Genomic DNA, 17,586 nt, shown 5'->3' on the forward strand with positions numbered 1-17,586 from the left:
AATTTAATTCAGTCTTCAGTGATGGGTTTGGGCAGATGTGTTGCGTTTAGCTGGAGATAAGGTAATGCATGCAGCGCCGTCTCAAGTAACTAGGAGCAGAATGAAACTGATATTTTGCATTAGTTGTGTATTATTTATTGTATCAGATATAAGTGTACAGCAGACACCTGATACTACCACCATCTGCTTGGTATCAGATACTGTGTCTGCGTGTGGAAAGGGTAGGATGGTGCTGTCTGGACTTTCTGTACAGGAGTTGCCTCAGAACAGCTTTCATTTTGTAAACAGGGACTTTGTTAGTGCTTTTTTTGGGTGATTTGCTTTCTTTGCTGGCGCTGTAGTTCTGCCAGTAAAAACCAAGATTTGTGTGAGCAGTTGGCAGTGGTCCTGGTATTTTACCTTACCTGAGGAGCTCCAGAGGATGGAGGAGGGATGTCTCCGTGTTGGGCTACAGCTGTGCAACCCTTCTGCTTGTGTTTGCCTGAGAGGTCTGCAGGTCTGGCAGCCCAAAAAGCTCAGGGGGGCACAAGTCAGAGGATGGACTGCCTGTGCCCTCCCAGCTGTGCCACTGAGAGCAGCCAGGGCTTGCATCGCCTCCAAAGTCAGGTGAAGATGGCTGCTTCTGAGCGGGCCTCCCAGCATGGATGGAGAGAAGAGGGGGGACATCGATGATTATCACAGAATCACAGAATTTCTAGGTTGGAAGAGACCTCAAGATCATCGAGTCCAACCTCTGACCTAACGCTAGCAGTCCCCACTAAACCATATCCCTAAGCTCTACATCTAAACGTCTTTTGAAGACTTCCAGGGATGGTGACTCCACCACTTCCCTGGGCAGCCTGTTCCAATGCCTCACAACCCTTTCAGTGAAGAAGTTCTTCCTAACATCTAACCTAAAACTCCCCTGGCTCAACTTAAGCCCATTCCCCCTCGTCCTGTCACCAGGCACGTGGGAGAACAGACCAACCCCCACCTCGCTACAGCCTCCCTTGAGGTACCTATAGAGAGCGATAAGGTCGCCCCTGAGCCTCCTCTTCTCCAGGCTGAAAAAGCCCAGCTCCCTCAGCCGCTCCTCGTAAATGAATTAAAATCCATTTAAAAATTAAATACCACTCTGCACCTGCACAACACCTTGAGCTGTGCTGGTGATTGAGCAGTAAGCTGCACTTGCAGTTTGCTTTCTTGCCTGCGAGGGCTGGGATCGTGGCAGAAGTGAGACACAAACGCCTTTCCCCTTAGGAAGGGGGAAGGCAATAGGTTCTTCTAGTGACAGTAGGGAATAATACTAAACGGTGTCTTTTGGGGAATGGCACCTTACTGATTGCTTGGAGAAGTGGAAACCTGGGGAGATTGGGACTACGCAGCCAAAAGGGGAAAAGGAAAAAATAAAAAGTGGTGGCAGTGGGAGAGCTGTACGGTGCTGTCTGATGCTCTTCAGGAAAGGCAGCTTGCTCTGCCAGGCACGCATGGACCTCAGGTGCTCCACAGGCTACCTGGCTGCCTGTGTGTCTGCGTTTTGCTGACAGCAGCGGAAAGGTTTTGTTCCCTTTTCCTCACGGGATGCCTTTGGTGGTTCGGCTAGGGGGGCACGGAGTGACGGGGACAGGCAGAGAGGGGCCACGTGTCACCTGGGGCGAGGCGTGGTGTTTGTTCTGAGAAAATGCTGGCTGTGCTCAAATGTTTTGAGCTCGTAAAGGTCCCTGCGGTGCATGCTGGGGCTGAGTGGGCTGAGAGTGGGAAGTTGCAGCCTGCTGGGGGGAGCAGTTTTTCGGGAACTTTTGCTGCTGTAAACGAAACCCATGGCCTGTCTGGTTGCCAGCTTCCCCTTCTTCACACGAGGTTGTCTCAAAACTGCCATAAAGGGCAATCCTTGATTTTCTGCAGTAAGGCTGGTTTGAGAAGTTTTACAAGCCTCGTGAATTTAATTTTACAGGACTCTGCATGCACTGCTCGCCACAGGAGCTCCCCGCTCCTGCAGCACGGCTCCTGCTCCAACACCCGGAGCAAAATTTCCCCCGATTTCAAGACTGTGCAGCCTGTGGCACCAGCGATGTACGTCCTCCGTGTGTTCAGCATGCACGGCAGCTGCTCGTGCCAGGGGGCTGCAGGGGCTGGATGGAGCTGGTGGAGTTGAGCCAGGCGTGAATCCTTCATCTCTGCTTCCACCAGTCCCTCTGTACATCTCGCTGGCTTCTCCGTGCCTTTGTGCCTGAGGGCAGGACCGCTGGTGTAGCTGGGGCTGAGGAAGCACTGAGAAAGTTGCTGGAGCTGGCAGTGAGTATGTGAGATAGTTGGGTAAGGATTGGATTTCCTAATAGCAGTTATTAAATTGGTCTAAAGGTTAAGTTACTGCTCCATTTCTCTGAAGAGTTCAGCCCGCTCCGATAGTGTTACCGCTTGTGTTCTTCACGGACATTTACTTAAAATATTTCTGGCTTTTGCTTTTTGGAGCTTTGTGCTGACATCTATATATGAAGTCATTCTTTTCCTAATGTAATTGCTGGTGTAACAGACACCGTGTATGACTGGCGTTAAAAGCAGTCCCTAGGTAGCAGAGCTGAGCTGGTTGTCATTAAGCTGTGGAGCCAAGAAATGCCCGCAGAGAGCAATGCCACAGCCAGGAGCCCCGGGAAATGCTCCCCTCCCAGCCCAGCAGGGGCAGCTGCCCGGCTCTGGACGTGGTTCAGATCTGCACCATGCTCCTGTGACGGGCGCCCACCTCCCTCCTGCACCCAAGGAGGTGCAGCCAAGAGTGTGCCTTTTCTTGCCTTCCTGTCGCCGGCAGCTTTCTGCTCGTGTTGCACAGCTATTCTAAACACAAGCCTCGTGAAATACGCTGCAAGGCTTTGTTTTTCTTCCTATCTCTTTCAGAAGTATTACTGGGTCCGTTTGTTCCAAGCTGGCAGACCGCAAGTGGGTTAAATTTCCCCTGACAGCCCCGAGTGCTTTGCTTCCTGTAGTGGCTGTAGCGTTAGACTGGACGGTAATACGACGTTGGTGTGTTTGGGAATGACAGCTGATTGTAACAAGTCACCTCTGCACGATTATAACAAGGCATCTCTGCACATCTGAGGACAAACTGAAGACCACACCACAGGTTTTGGGCTGCCCTCAGGGCAGTGATGTACAGGGTGCCCAAAGAGGGAGCAGAGCCGTTCGGTTTTTGCTGCTGAGCTCTATGAAGTGGCAAGCCAAAGGCAGGGAACCTGGTCAAAATGTGCTGATTTCCTCCCAGGGGGGCATGTGGTCTTTCAGATGTCTCTTTTGGTGACGTTGTTGTGTTGTCCACGTTGTTTCCTACAGGTAGCAGGGGGGAACGTGTCGCAAGCTGGCGTTGCCCCTTGCTGGGCGATGTCCCCTGGCCCCAGGGAGAAGCGTGGAGGAGCATTTGCAGGGGTGCTGGCCACTGACGTGGAGCTTGCCCTTTATAAACATAACTCGAGATGCATGTGCTTCTCAGATGTCCCCTGCATTTTGGAAGGCCTTTGGGCACATTGTTTCAGTGCAGTTGTTTTCACTGACCTTGGCAGTTGTAATCTGACTAGGAGCAGGCACGGTTACAGAAGCGATAGCATTCGTGCCCCATCAGGAGCAGCATTTTGCTGTTTATGTTTCCACTTTTTTGCATGCCAGCAAAGCCCCTGTGTGGGGGGCTGCTTTGTCCAGGGCTGGTTTGCAGCGTTGTTGCTGGCTTTGTACGTGTAACGGGACTCCTGCTGGAGGTGCCAGCTCTCTCTGATCCTGGAGCGTAAATGCAGTAGACAAATGCTATTGAAACCTTAGACCGAGCTGGCAGCATCAGCAGGGTTAGGGAACTGAGCAGATCTGGTGGATCTTGTTTTCTCCTGCCTTGCATGTGGGACAGTGGCTTGTGAGACGTGCTCAGAGCAAAGGCGAACTGCTGTCAGTGCAAAAGAGCACCAGGCTTACTTCTGGCACAAGGCAGGGGGGTAATTGTCCCGCTGGCTTCTTTCTGGGGTTGCTGCAGCACTGAGGATGGATGCTGCAATTCACAGCAGGGTGAGCGGACATCGTGCCTTGGCAGAGTCACAGTAAGGCCTATCCAGAGAGAGGTTCCCCCACCACTGAGCTTGGTGGAAGGAATTTCACTCTGCACCCCACCACCTCTCTCTCACTAAAGGTCTGCAGTTGGAAAAAGCCAAGCTGTGCGTGTAGACACCTTAAGGATGGTGCAAGGCATAAATGCAGAACCACACAGTGCAGATTTTCCTTTGGAGTCACCATAACAGCAGCAGCTCTGACTGGAACAGCTGTGTCTGAACGAAGATGAAGCGGTCAAAGCTCATTGCCAAACAAGTGCTTTTGTAAAAACATTGGCAGAAATTTGAGAAAGTTGGTTCGTGAAGCTCAATACGTATAGTCTATGTATTCATGGCAGCATGTTCTTTCTCACATGTTCTTTTTTTTTTTTGGTTTGGTTTCTAATTTATAAATAAGAGTCTATGCCATTGCTCAGGGTAATTCCAAAATTGCCCTTTTAGGTTCTGACTTCTTCCTCCGAACAATACGTGCCCAGAAAGCTGCTGAATCTGCACCAACAGTCATTTCTGGTTTTTGAGAGACCTGGCTGGCTACAAATGCAAACACACACTGTGACACTGTTGGGTGATTGAATATCTAATGTATGTGTGTCCTTACTGAAAACATTTAACAAAAATTACATCATTAATTATTTGTGTTAGAAAGCCCTGTCTTACCTAGACTGCGATCTTCAGTTCTTCTTGGCATATTTTTCAGTGTTTGTTATTAATTGCTAATAGGTTGTTCATATCTTTAGAGAGTAAAAGAAATTACACCAACGTCCCTGGAATGAGTATAGGGTATGACATTTTGGATCTTTATCTTTTATGGGATAAAGTTTATAAAGGTTTCTTTTTTCTTTTTTTTTTTTTTCTTTCTTTTTTTTGAGTGATGCAATGGCTGTATATTTTCCATTAATTCCATTCAAAGCCTGTAACAAATGCAGTCTGAGAAGAGAAGTAGTTGGAAATACTATCAAGTTGATATAGTAAAATATCTTCTGGTATCTTTGAAACCTGCTGTGTTTTTGAAAATATTTTGGGTTATTGTCTGTCTTTTAATTGGCAAAAGAAGAGAAAGTCTGGGATACCACAGATGGAAAGATTTATGTTTTGAAATTTTTCTTCTGTTATCTTTGGAGAGAATAAGAAGTTTATCTGAATGCATTTCTTTAAAGGGGTTATTGGTGTGCTTTTGAGGTATGTACCTTAAAAGTAAATTACTGTCTTGTTTGCAATCACTTTTATTCAGCTGTTTGATCTAGCATGCGTTTTGCCTATGTCCGTTTCTCACTTCAATCATGAAGTGAAACAATATGAACAGGAACGGGTGATTTTGGAAGGAATCTCCTCTTCTTTTTTGTGTGCTAGGTCCAGCTCAAATGAATCTCAGCGAGAGCAGGCCTTAATAAAGAGGTGCAGTGCCATTCTTGTTTTTTCTTGTACACACTACTTCCATTCCAGTGGTCACAGGGGATATAGCCTTGTTTTTGTTTGCTCTTCCAGATGTTCAGCAGTGTAAGTAGCATGCTGCTGTGAACTTTGGTTGTCCAAAGGCTACGTCTGTGTCCTTGAATCTCCAGGAGGAAGTAAGTGAGAGCTCTTGAGTCTCTTGAGATTCTTCCTTGCTAGAGCTCTTTTTCAGAAGTTTTCCTTGGTGTGCCAACCACCACTGTGTCTTGTATGCAAAACATGAATGTTTCAGGCATTCTCCCTGCTTCTTAATTGTGAACCATCCCTAAATTTCCATCTTGTACATTCCAAATCTTGCACTGGTGGTGCAGTTAGTAAGAACTGTGCTTGCATGTGAACATGAAGTTAGCTTATTTGGCCAAAGTGTTGGAACTCGGTGTCTGAGGCTTTGACAGGTTATTAAACACTCGTGGACAGATTTTTATGGCTGTTTACATGCCTGTAGAGACTCTGAAAACCCCACCGAGTGCCTCTTCATCCCTTTGACTACATAATACCATTAAGAACTGGGACCTGGCTTTGTTGAACCAACCAAGGTCAAAGGGACCTTTTCCGCAGACAACTCTTTAAGCTTTTATTATTATTATTATTTTTTTTTTATTTTTTGGTCCCACTGAACTCAGACCTCCTGGCTTTCAAAACCCAGTGCAGAATGGCCAAGGTGGGCTCTGTCCCCGAGACCTCTGCATTACACCACGTCCCACAGCCTGCTGTCTCCCTCAGGAGCAGCAGTGGGTCTGGCTGCTCGCCCTCTGGGATTGTGACCCGCTCGCACCTGTATGCTGGCACAGCATCGTGAGGCTTTGATCTCTTTTAGGCACTCTCAGGGAACATACCTCAGTAATTTTAGAATGTCATCTGTTTTAAACCTTGATTTAAATTTTAGGATAATCCAATCTGGTTCATTATAATATGTTAGAGGCTCGCAGCTAGAAGTGTTCTCAGGGTTAATAGAAAAATTAGCAAATAGTTGGAAGGAGCGTTTATAGGTTTTTTATCCACTGGCTGACGATGACAGGGTGTTACCCAGTATTCTGACTGGTTTACATTTGAATGCAAATCCCTGCTTTTACTGGCTCATCTCTAGGGCAGCTTTCATGTTCCCGTCTCTTCTACATCTCATCAAAGTCTTGTCTAGGAACTTTATTAGGGACTCAAATGCATGTGATCTGTTATGCACAGTTGGATACAAGCCAGTTCATAGATTAATCTGCCATCTTTGTTCCTTGCATTTTTTTTTTCAAGTCTGTTCTTTCTTGCAGCTCTTTTCTCCAAGTGTTTTTTTTGTGAGGATTTTAAAAGGAAACTGTAGGGCAGGACCTCAGCCTGATGTTAATAGTTTAATGATAAGGATCATTATTGATCCTGCAAAAAGAGCACTATAAAGACAGTTTCAGAATGTTATTTTTGCTGAGAACTAAGTCCTTGGAAAATTATTTTAAGTCCCAAACCGTCTTTGTGCTTAAAAAAAAAAATAAATTAGAAAGCCTAAACCCATAAATTCTAGTATAGAAAGTGCAATTTCACCCTCTCACAGAAATGTTGAGTTTCCATGATAGTTCTAATTTTCTGCAGAAAACAATGTCTCTGTTCTGTGTAGACAGTTAACAGTGTGGTTCCACTGACACTATTTGGCCAAATATTGTATGTTTTTAATATTGCTATGGTTGCACTATTCCAATTTTCCTTAGTTTGGAAAAATCCTGAAGAGAGAGAAATCCTACACACAAAAATACCAAACCTGAAACAGTGAAGGCTGTCGTGGACCGAGGCCAATTGTGTTTGCTTCTGAGGGATAACATGGTATAGTTAAGTTGTCTGGGCTGGAACTGAAAGCACTGGTTTTCTACTAAGGGGATGGGAGAGTTTGTCTTCTGTAATTTGTGTGTAAGTCAGCGATAATCTTGTTTTCTTTTTAGTAAATTACATGCAGACTTTCTGTTAATACTGGTTCCAGGAAAATGAAAGACCAGGGAAAGCATCTTGCCTTCAGGCTGTGTATGCTTGCCTCTCCTTATTGTAATGCTAAAATTAGAGAGGGTACACACTCTTCATTGTAAATGCAGGAAATTATATATTTTAAAGATTTTCCAAGTGTGTGGTTCATAGTCTCCATTAGAGAATAGTTGCGAACCACAAGCTGAGGAAATGCTGGGATCTTTCATATAGTGCAGTTTTATATTCAGACCATCCTGAGAAATGGTGTGAAGAAAGAGGCAATTTTGGAGCAAATTTGAATAAACACGAAAAAGGAACCAAGCCATAATACATAAACCCCCAACAGCTAAGTAAAAGCTAGTTGTTTTTTTTTTTTCCAAACACTCAGCACTTTAAAATCTTATTGTCGATACACTTTTCAGAAATGATTTACAAGAAAATGTGCTCTTTCCTTAAAAATATCCCTTGCTGAATGCAGAGCTATTAAAATATAAGAGGTGGCTAAGAGTGCTTTGAGGCCACAGCAAAACCCCTTTCGGCTGTTTACTAATCCTAACACACCCCTGCCTCTGAGCGTGGCCCATCAGACGCCTCATGTAGCACTGTACATCGGTGTCACCATCACGTGCACCCTGACGTTGTAGTCAGCAAAGTCCTGTTGACAAAGCTTGTGGAGGTGCTGTGAAAACCCTCTTCCCGTTGTCATCCCACCGTGGCTTGCTCCAAAGGATGACTCTGGTACGATGCTTCGCTGTCAGCCATTAAATGTGAAGGTGAGGATTTCTGGCGCTTGCAAGAGATGCTGAATCATAAGAAGTGGAGCATGAGACCTTGCTCATGTTTCCTGGAGACTTGACTCTCTTGCTGCATTTCAGCATCTCTCTGAGGGATGGCTTTGATGCTGGCTGAAAATTCCCAGAGAAGACAGAAGCCTGAACCAGAAACCAGGCATCTCCAACCAGGCTGCTTTCCAGATCTGTAACACACCTCTACAACCATTTGTGTACAGCCTGTATGTTTGCACATCACTTGCAAAGCTCTGGAAAGAGCTTTAGAGAAAAACTGTCTGTGTTGCCCCATGAGCAAGGCCTACTGTAAGCAGGGTTACCCATTCGTGCTGCATTCCTCAGCAAATATTGTTGGAGCCAGAACATGGTGTCATGGGTTTATGTGGCAAGGTTTTGGTGGTGGGGGGCCATAGGGTTGGCTTCTGCAAGAAGAACCCAGAAGCTGCCCCATGTCAGATAAGGGCCCTGCTGCTGGCCAGAGCTGAGCCAATAAGTGATGTTGGTTGTGCCTCTGTGAGAGCAGATTGAAGAAAGGAAACAAAAACTGCTGGTCAATAGCAGCTGGGAGAGTGAGGAGTGACAAACAGCCGTGCAGCCCCCAGGTGAGTGCAGCAGGAGGTGCTCCAGGCAGGCAGCAGCAGTTCCCCTGCAGCCTGTGGAGAGGCCCCTGGTGGAGCAGGCTGTCCCCCTGCAGCCCATGGGTCCCACATGGAGCAGATCTCCACGCTGCAGCCCGTGGAGGAGTCCCCAGTGGAGCCAAAAAATGCCATCTGTCAAAAGTAACGATACAAGAACGATACGAGCATAGAGGTGTATTTAAATTTGTTCTGGTTCCCCAAAGAATGAAGATTAAAGTTCTCTCATCCAGGGAAATTGACTGCAGTGACATTACACCTCGGGTAAGTCCAAATTCATAAAATAGGCATTTGGGTCTGGTTCAGCGACTGCTAAAGTCAATGGAGTCTTGACCTCAAGGGGTATTAAATCAAGCTCTCCTGAACACATTTGGTGGTGTGTATTCTGATTGGAGTCTTACCTGCGTTCAAGGAATGAGCAACAGTGCAGTGATAGAAATGTTAGAGCTGGAGACCTTCATTTTGACTTTGATGATGTAAGACACATTGTAAAAAGGACAACTTGGATCTGAAGGTTCAGAAAGGATCAGTGTCAGAACCATTACAGTGGTGTGGTGTTCCCCAGGGGTCGATGTTGGGGCCATCCTCTTTAATATCTTTATTGATGATGTGGATGAGGGAATTGAATGCACCCTCAGTAAGTCTGCAGATGACACCAAGCTGGGGGAAGTGTCAATGTACCAGAGGGCAGGAAGGCCCTGCAGAGGGACCTGGACAGGATGGGTCAATGGGCAGAGGCCAGTGGGATGAGGTTCAACACGGCCAAGTGCCAGGTCCTGCACTTTGGCCACAAAAACCCCGTGCAGTGCTACGGGCTTGGGGCAGAGTGGCTGGAAAGCTGTGCAGAGGAAAGGGTCTGGGGGTGCTGGTTGATGCTCACCTGAACAGCAGCCAGCAGTGTGCCCAGGTGGCCAAGAAGGCCAGCGGCATCCTGGCTGTGTCAGGAGCAGTGCAGCCAGCAGGAGCAGGGAGGGGATCGTCCCCCTGTGCTGTGCTCTGGTGAGGCCGCACCTCGAGTGCTGTGCTCAGCTTTGGGCCCCTCACTACCAGAAGGACATCGAGGCCCTGGAGCGTGTCCAGAGCAGGGCTACGGAGCTGGTGAAGGGCCTGGGACTCAAGTCCCATGAGGAGCGGCTGAGGAACTGGGGGTGTTTGGTCTGGAGAAGAGGAGGCTCAGGGGAGACCTCATTGCTCTCTGCAGCTGCCTGAAAGGAAGGTGTGGGGAGCTGGGGGTCGGTCTCTCCTCACAGGTAACGGTGATAGGACCAGAGGGAATGGCCTCAAGTTGTGCCAGGGGAGGTTCAGGTTGACAATGAGGAGACATTTCTTCTCAGAAAGAGCAGTCAGGCACTGGGACGGGTTGCCCAGGGAGGTGGTGGAGTCACCGTCCCTGTGGGTGTTCAAGGCTAGGTTGGACGTGGTGCTTGGGGACATGGTTTAGTGGGTGACATTGGTGGTAGGGGGTAGTTGGACCAGATGCTCTTGGAGGCCTTTTCCAACCTTAATGGTAATGTGATTCTATGATTCTATGAAAGCCAAATTTGTATGAGTGGCAATTGCACTGCTTTCCATGGGCTTATATCCAGGATAGATTTTGCTCAGGTCTTCATTCTTGCTACATCATTTCCACTGTTGTTAGTGGAGAAGGCTGAGTGTGACTGAAAATGTTTGCTCTTTCCATGCTCTCATTCTTGCGGGGCTTTCAGCCATTGGAGAAATGGGGAGAAAATTAGTGTTCCTTGTAGCAGGGCACTTATGTTTTTTAAAGCAGGATTTGAGCTGGTCCAGCTGGTGTATTTTTATTCTGAAAGTTCTACTTCCATATATGTATATATACATATATATATTTATATGTTATGTGTATACATTTGGTCATGTTTGGCCACTGCAGCAGTCAGCATTCTGAAATGTAAAAGTAAATTTGATAGTAGCTCAAAGAGAGGTGAGGCAGGGCCAGATTCATCTTAGCTGGAGGAGGAGTCTCATGCTTTGGCAGTTCAGTAATGCACAACTTGGCGTGTGGGTCAGCTCAAGGGCACTTCAAACAACCAATTATATTTTCCTTCTATTGATCTATGTAACAGCATTCTGCCATTTAAAGAAGTGCATTGAGTATTCTTACATAGGAACAGACTTCTGAAAATTGGCTGGTGACATGGTAAAGATTTGAAAGTTCACTTCTTCTCCTTTTCCCTTTCCAGGCTTGGAATTTAAAGAGGTATGGGCAAAAATAAATGCACATATGTGCACTGAGCACACAGTTGCATTCATTCAGTGTTACATATGTATACAGAAAAAAAAAAAGAGCAAGAAAAAAGACCACAAAAGTCAACCCAGCCAAACAAAAGCCCACCAGTTTGCAAGGGTGTGCTTGTACGTGGAATTCTGACACGTAGGTGCAACCAGAGTGTTGAGGCAGAGATAATGAGTGCACAGAGATGAGACAGGCAGGCTAGATTTCACCAGTGATCTAAACAGCTAAAAATGCTGCCCAGCATTGTGCTCTGATGAGGTGAAACGCTGAATCTGAGTGCAGCTCCTGGAGTACAAGGACAGGAGGAAATTATTTCCATGCTAGGTCCCTTCACTTCCCCTCAGAATGTGCCACTGCCATGGGGACACCTCACAGTCGCAGGACAGTTCATCTATCAGTCTGTACATCTGCACAACTGCTAGTTCTAAAATATGCTTACTTTTGTCATCCTGAAAAGCACAGATTTTAAGCTAGGGCACACAGCATGTCTCTTCTCTCAGACCACAGTGAGAAGGGTTCAGGAGATATATTTCAGTGAGGCTTTGAGAGGAAGTTTTAGGGATGCACTTACTAAATAGCAACTTAAACGAGCAGAATTTCTCTGTACTCTGTGTGTACACTGCTCAAGCCCACAGCTACTTTGTGTTAATAGTTTGAGATCTCAGTGCTTAGAAAACCCTGAAGTCTTTCCTGATCATGCTGCTTGGCAGGAAGTGATGTGGAGGGTTAGTGTTTTTTGCAGGATCACCTTAATGCTGCAGAGCTTCTGGGAAAAGTGTGACAGACAATGTCCTTTGGGGTATAGGCAAGAAAATCCGAAGTTAAAAAAAAAAAAGTGCTTGAAAAAAGAACCTCTTGACCAGGTTGCTCAGATTCACTGCAGCACCTGTTCTGCTCCGTTTGCACCTTGTCCTCCTACCGTTGGTCCCTCCAAAACCCTCTAGCTCTGCTGCACAGGAGCAAAGCTCATGTAGCTCCTGTTCAGAGGGTGCTTAGGAAAAAATACCATAGAAGCGGCGGTGCTGGTGGATTAAGGATTAAAACCCCTTGCAGCTACTCAGCTGGTGAATTTCATTTCATGTATGAGGCAGGCTAGTGGGAGGCTCATAAACCCTGTGGTAGTCTTCAGTGTGAAAAGGCAATCAAATCCCCCAGCCCTCTTCCAGCCAAATCCTTTTCTTTCTCAGCCAGCTGAGGGAATTTCACCAGCAAGCAGGTTTTGCTGCTTTCTGCCTGCTTGCTGTGATGACAGCTGCGGTTGAAGGCATGCCACACTTGGCAAGGAGAGCTTCTTCCCTGAAGACTAACCATCAGCTGGGGAGGAGCTGCAGCCTCCTAGAGCAAGTGTGACAGACAGCCATGAGATTTTTATGAATGGGGAAAGTGCTGCTTGCCCAGAAAGACACGCTATTTTTTCTTCCTACCTCCCTTTGCATCCCCTTCCCAGGAAACTGTTCGTGCTGCTGCTGGTTGGTGACACGAATTGTAACTGTGGTTCATTATGGGTGAAAGCCTGTCGTGCTTCTCCAACAGCAGAACCCATACTGACTTCAGAAAGACCAAGATATAAGCACAGGCTCTGAGACATTCAAAAGTGAAGGCATTTGCTATGCATAAATAAATCAACATGAAATTTGGGGTAGCTCTTGAACTCTGCAGTGGAAAATTAGCATGAAGGGTTTGGTTTATTACTGTGGTGCATTTCTGTTTGTTTCTAGATCAGCTCTTACAGAGCTACATGTAAAAACATGAAAAATGTACAAGCTCACATAATTTGGAAGTGGCCAGTGATTTCTGTTAAAGTGAGAGGTTGTTTTTCTGCTTGAAACCATCAGCCGGAGTGTGTGCAGAAGTGATAAGGAAACAGTGACAAATGAACGGTGCTGGAGGAATTCCTCCCTAGTCTAATGGTTTATAACATTGCCAAACTGTCTTGGAGGCTTGCAGAACTTGTCAGAATCCGTGAACCTTTCCACTGTAATTTATACTCTACTCTTTCCTTGAGAGACATTCAATTAAAAACATGTTTTCCTAACTAAAGGGAAACATGTGCAGTTCATATCAGGGACGGAGGTCTGCCCCTTTCACCAGCGGTAGAGCAGGACACCTAGATGATTCACACACTGCAAACTATCATTGTTTTATATACGCTTTCTTTCTCTCTCTTCTCCTTCGTCTTAGTTCACAGTTTGTCTTTCAAGCAGAAAGTAAGTTCACTAATACGTGAATTGGTGTGGAAGTTTCTTATTGAAAAAATTTGCTCCGCCTTCTCTGACGAATGGAGGCATAGGTTTCTGCAGTTGTTGGCTTCAGTCCTTTAGCAATATTTTGCATTTGGCATAAGAAATACAATAAAACTCAGTAAAAGAAGCCTTAATATTGTCCATCTCTTGAATCAGATACTCATGCTGTGGTGGCCAAACCCTTAATTCACAGTGCTCCCAAGCTTTAGCTAGTGGATAGGTTTCCTTACTCATAAGTATGAAAGGAAAGATCCTTCAAAGTAAACAGTGCTTCTTCCTCAGAGGGTGGTGGAGTAGCAGTCCAAAGTCTGGCCAGGAGAGAGAGGCTGAAACAAAGAGGATTTAAAACATCCTGAATTAACATACTGATTTTTTTTTTTTTTTAATTTTGTGTTTTTGTTTTCTAGTATGAGAAAGCAGAGGCCAACACATAAGGGGTTGGGACCTCTGTAAAATCACTTAAAAATCAGGTTTAAACAATTGTAAAATTGGTTTGAAATCCATGTTGCTTGAGATGATTAAATACAGTTTTTCTACATCTCTTTTAATGTTTTAGGGTTTTTATACAGCTAAAAGATTAGCAAGTTACTTCTTATGAATGGCAGTGATTTTTGCACTATAATTGAATGTGAGAGTCTTGGGCTTCTAGAAAGTGTTGAATAGGCTATCTCAGCTTTGGGATAATATCCCAAGGGTTGGTTAATGTGGTCATGTTTAACGTAGCCATGGCTGTGCTGTTCTCTTGAACAAAAAGCAGCGTGGAAGTTCCTGAAATGCTAATAATCAGCAGTGGTAATGGAATGTCAAACGTGCATTTGCATGTTGCATGGGTTTTTCCAGGTTAGTCTCTGTCAGCTTGTCTAATGATACCCAGGGGAGGATGTCCATGGCTGGCTGCCTGTGAGCGTGTGAGAGGAGAGGCAACATTTCTTGCCTTCCTTATCGCAAAATGAGCCTACCACCCACCCTGAGCCATAGGGCCACCAAATGCATGTTCCAGCATGTGGACGCTGCTGGAAGACACCCACTTTCCTCCACTAAGCTCTGCTGCATGATATGTTTCTGCCTTTCAGCTCCTTCCTTGCATCCTCATCTCTGCTGCCTCGCCTCCAGGAGAGACACATCACGGATTTACCCATTTGTCCTGAAGGACCTCCCATGAGGTCCTAACCACAACTCCACTGAAAACCCTCATACACAAGGAGGAAAAGAAGGAGAAGAAGCCGAGGTAGCCAGGTCTTTGTACCCCAATGGTGTTAATTCCTTCTCTGCATACGTTTATCCTGGTTTATTGTGGCCGCAGCTACCAAATGCTGTTGCTTCTGGCATCATTGCTTCTTCTCAGGGTCATAATGTAGGGCCTGCTCCTACTGCTATGTGCAAAATAAAGGAAGAATTTTGCTTGTACAAAATGTGCTAAGCCCAGTCCCATCCTAGTAGATGAAAGACGGAGTGGAGAGATTGCTATTTTCCATTACCCTTTGGTCAGCAAGTAAACCTCGTGTGACAAAACCCTAGTTCTGGGTATTTTCCTTCCCAAATCAATTGATGTTCCTGTTAATGCATTAACACATCTCAAAGAATGGTTTTGCAACAGCAGTGCTTTCTGGCATAGCATGTATTCTGTACACATTACTCACTACAGTGGTATGTTGTAAATGAGGTCGTAAACGCTAAACAAGCAATAAAATCTGATTCTTAATTTAGGGCTCAGATAGCTGTAGTGAATTTCCAGCACCTAGGGATGCTTCAGTCTGCATTAGATATTGCTAGGCTCTGAGCTGCAGAAAAGTGCTCTGGAAGATTAAGGCTTCGCCATCTGTAATGCAGTTAAAATAGTGTTGTTCACACTGAAGCTGTAGTGCGTTTTTGCCAGCTACTGTATGATTTCGGAGTACACACACGGGCAGGTTATTAAGCGTGAGTCATCTTATTGAATCTTGCCAGTCTGAATGAAGGACTTATATAATCTTTAAAATGTGATTTAGTGAGCAAGAGCAGACTGCCAGCCAGCAGCACACTGTCTGGGTGAGCAGACAAGCTCCCTCTTCAGGAAATCAGGTGGGTAATGATGGATGTGCTAGCTGTCTGCTGTGCTTTCCACAGGGTGAGCCGGCCCCTACCAAAGCAGCACTGCCAGATGCTGCTGCAGGTTGTGAACCGAAGACACATTGCTTCTGAAAAACTGATATCTGTGGGTTTTCAGCCCTGCACACACAATCTAGGCTCTGAAAGCTGACCTGATCTCATGTCTGATCTATGGTCTGATTTTTGGGCGGTCCTGTGCAGGCTCAGGTACCCTGAGGATTTTGACCCCTGCCAGGATTGACAATGTATCTTTAAAAAGTTTAAACAAATACCCAGAGAAAACTTTAAAATGTTTAAAAACTCCATGTCTGAAAACGATACCATTTTCCTGTGCCTACTAAGGTTTGCAAGATGGGGACCTTGCTGCAGAGGCACTGGTCATGCAAGCTGTGTTGCAGGTGACACAGATCTGTACCATCGCTGGTGTTTCGTGTGTGTGATAGAAGAAGCTGGAAGTTGAGTTATTGTAGCATTTCTTCTCTCAGAGTGCACTCTGGTTTCAGCTACCACAAATAAAAGAAGTCAGAGAAATGAGGTTGAATCTTTTAATTTACCAAATTAACTTGTATCGAGAACTGATACTTTGTTCAAAAATCAACCTCTGGCAGGATGGGAAATACGGATATCCTTAGATAGGAATACAAGTGTACATTTAATCTCTGTTATTTAAAGAAACCTCTAAGTGTTTTCAGCCCAAACTTATCTAAGCAAATATCAAAATTTCGAGTTGTTGGAGCACATATATTTTTGATCTTTTCCAGCAACTCAAATAATCTCAATTTTTTAAAGTAAAACAATAGTGCAAGAAAAGAGAGACCGTCTAATTTGGTATTAATGATAGTTAGGCGAGGAGTGGGGACTATATGTTGGGAGTTATTTATGATGTACTGACTTTCTTCCACACCTGTGGCCCCTGTCTGTGTGGACCTGTTGAACTCAGCTGGAGCTCTGCAGTTGACTTTGGTCATGTCCTGCTGAACAGTAAAACTGGGGGAGTTGGCGTTGGTCAGTAGGTGGTGAGCCATTGCGTTGTGCATCACTTGCTTTGTGCATTCTTGGTGTTTTGATATTTTTTTTATTTGTGTTAATTTCTCTTTGTTGTTAAACAGTCCTTGTGTCGACCCATGAGTTCTTGTACCTTTTTCTTTTTGCAATTCCCTCTCCCATCCCTCTGGGGTGGGGGACAGTGAGTGAACACATGCGTGGTGCTTAGCTGCCCGCCAGGTTAAACCACAACAAGTATTCAGGGAAAGAATGCTACAGCCCTAACAATTGTCTGTAAACAATTCCAGCAGTTTTTGCTAAGTTATGTTATTATTCCTTGTTCTTCTTTTTTTTTTTTTTTTTTTTTTTTTTACTGACAGAATGGTTAATGTTTAAATGTACTTAATGTACTTTATTTTTAATTCTTTCTTCCCCCTATTCACTTAAGTGAAAGCAGCATCACTTACCTGTGTCACATCTGAATGTATGTTTATGGTGATAAAAGTAGGTATCAGACAAAAAACTACAAGGTTTTCTAGACAGTCCTAGTGCTGAAGTTCTGGGAAGTTGAGGGCTTGTGGTCTTTTATGGGTGAGATTGCATGGTGAAAGCTGAACTTCCTTGCCTTTTTCTTACATTGAAAACTAAAATTTCAGGTCTCCATTTTAATGTCTCCGAAATTCAGTTGAAAAGGGGGTATTTGATACATTAGAGAAACATGCATAAATGATGTAAAATGTCATAAATTTTCATCAGAGGCAGAGGGGATGGCTGAGTTGGTGCTTAGATTGCCGCTTTGATGTTCTAGATAAATTGTGTGCCTAAGATTTTATTTAATTTTCATGGTCTAAGTATGAGGAGATAATCACTGTTTTTGTTTTTGTTTTTTTGTCTGCATTTTGTTGGAGATTTAAGCTTCAAATCACACTGCCCCTAATGCTGAACTTGCTCGAGCTTAAGAAGCCACTTCTTATTTCAGCCGTGTATTGCAGCGTGGGTTTAAGCGCAGGTTTTCCAGGCAGGATGAGCAAAAGGGGCTTCTGAGAAGCGTGTTTTGGAGCGCGTGAGGTGAGAGTACAGCGGGCTGAGCAGGGGCCGTGCTCTGGGAGTGCTGAAAAGCAGGGTTTTGCTCTCTCTTCGCAG

At 45.2% G+C, this 17,586-nt stretch overlaps 1 protein-coding gene across 4 annotated transcripts in view; it reads left to right on the forward strand.

The window, feature by feature from the left end:
- KIAA1958 overlaps positions 1-17,586 on the forward strand; it is a 65,264-nt gene that overhangs the window by 17,448 nt on the left and 30,230 nt on the right. For 2 of the 4 annotated variants that reach the window (XR_014619318.1, XM_084305676.1), the window contains exon 1: positions 14,479-14,599. The exons of 1 other annotated variant lie outside the window; for it this stretch is intronic. The gene's annotated coding sequence lies outside the window, so the exon portion shown is untranslated. Of the gene's footprint in view, positions 1-14,478; positions 14,600-17,447; positions 17,512-17,586 lie in introns of those variants that run through there. One more of the 4 variants, XM_084305678.1, reaches the window with a different exon arrangement.

The sequence above is a fragment of the Netta rufina genome (assembly GCF_964035555.1).
Source record: "Netta rufina genome assembly, chromosome: Z".
NCBI classification, from domain to species: Eukaryota; Metazoa; Chordata; class Aves; order Anseriformes; family Anatidae; genus Netta; species Netta rufina.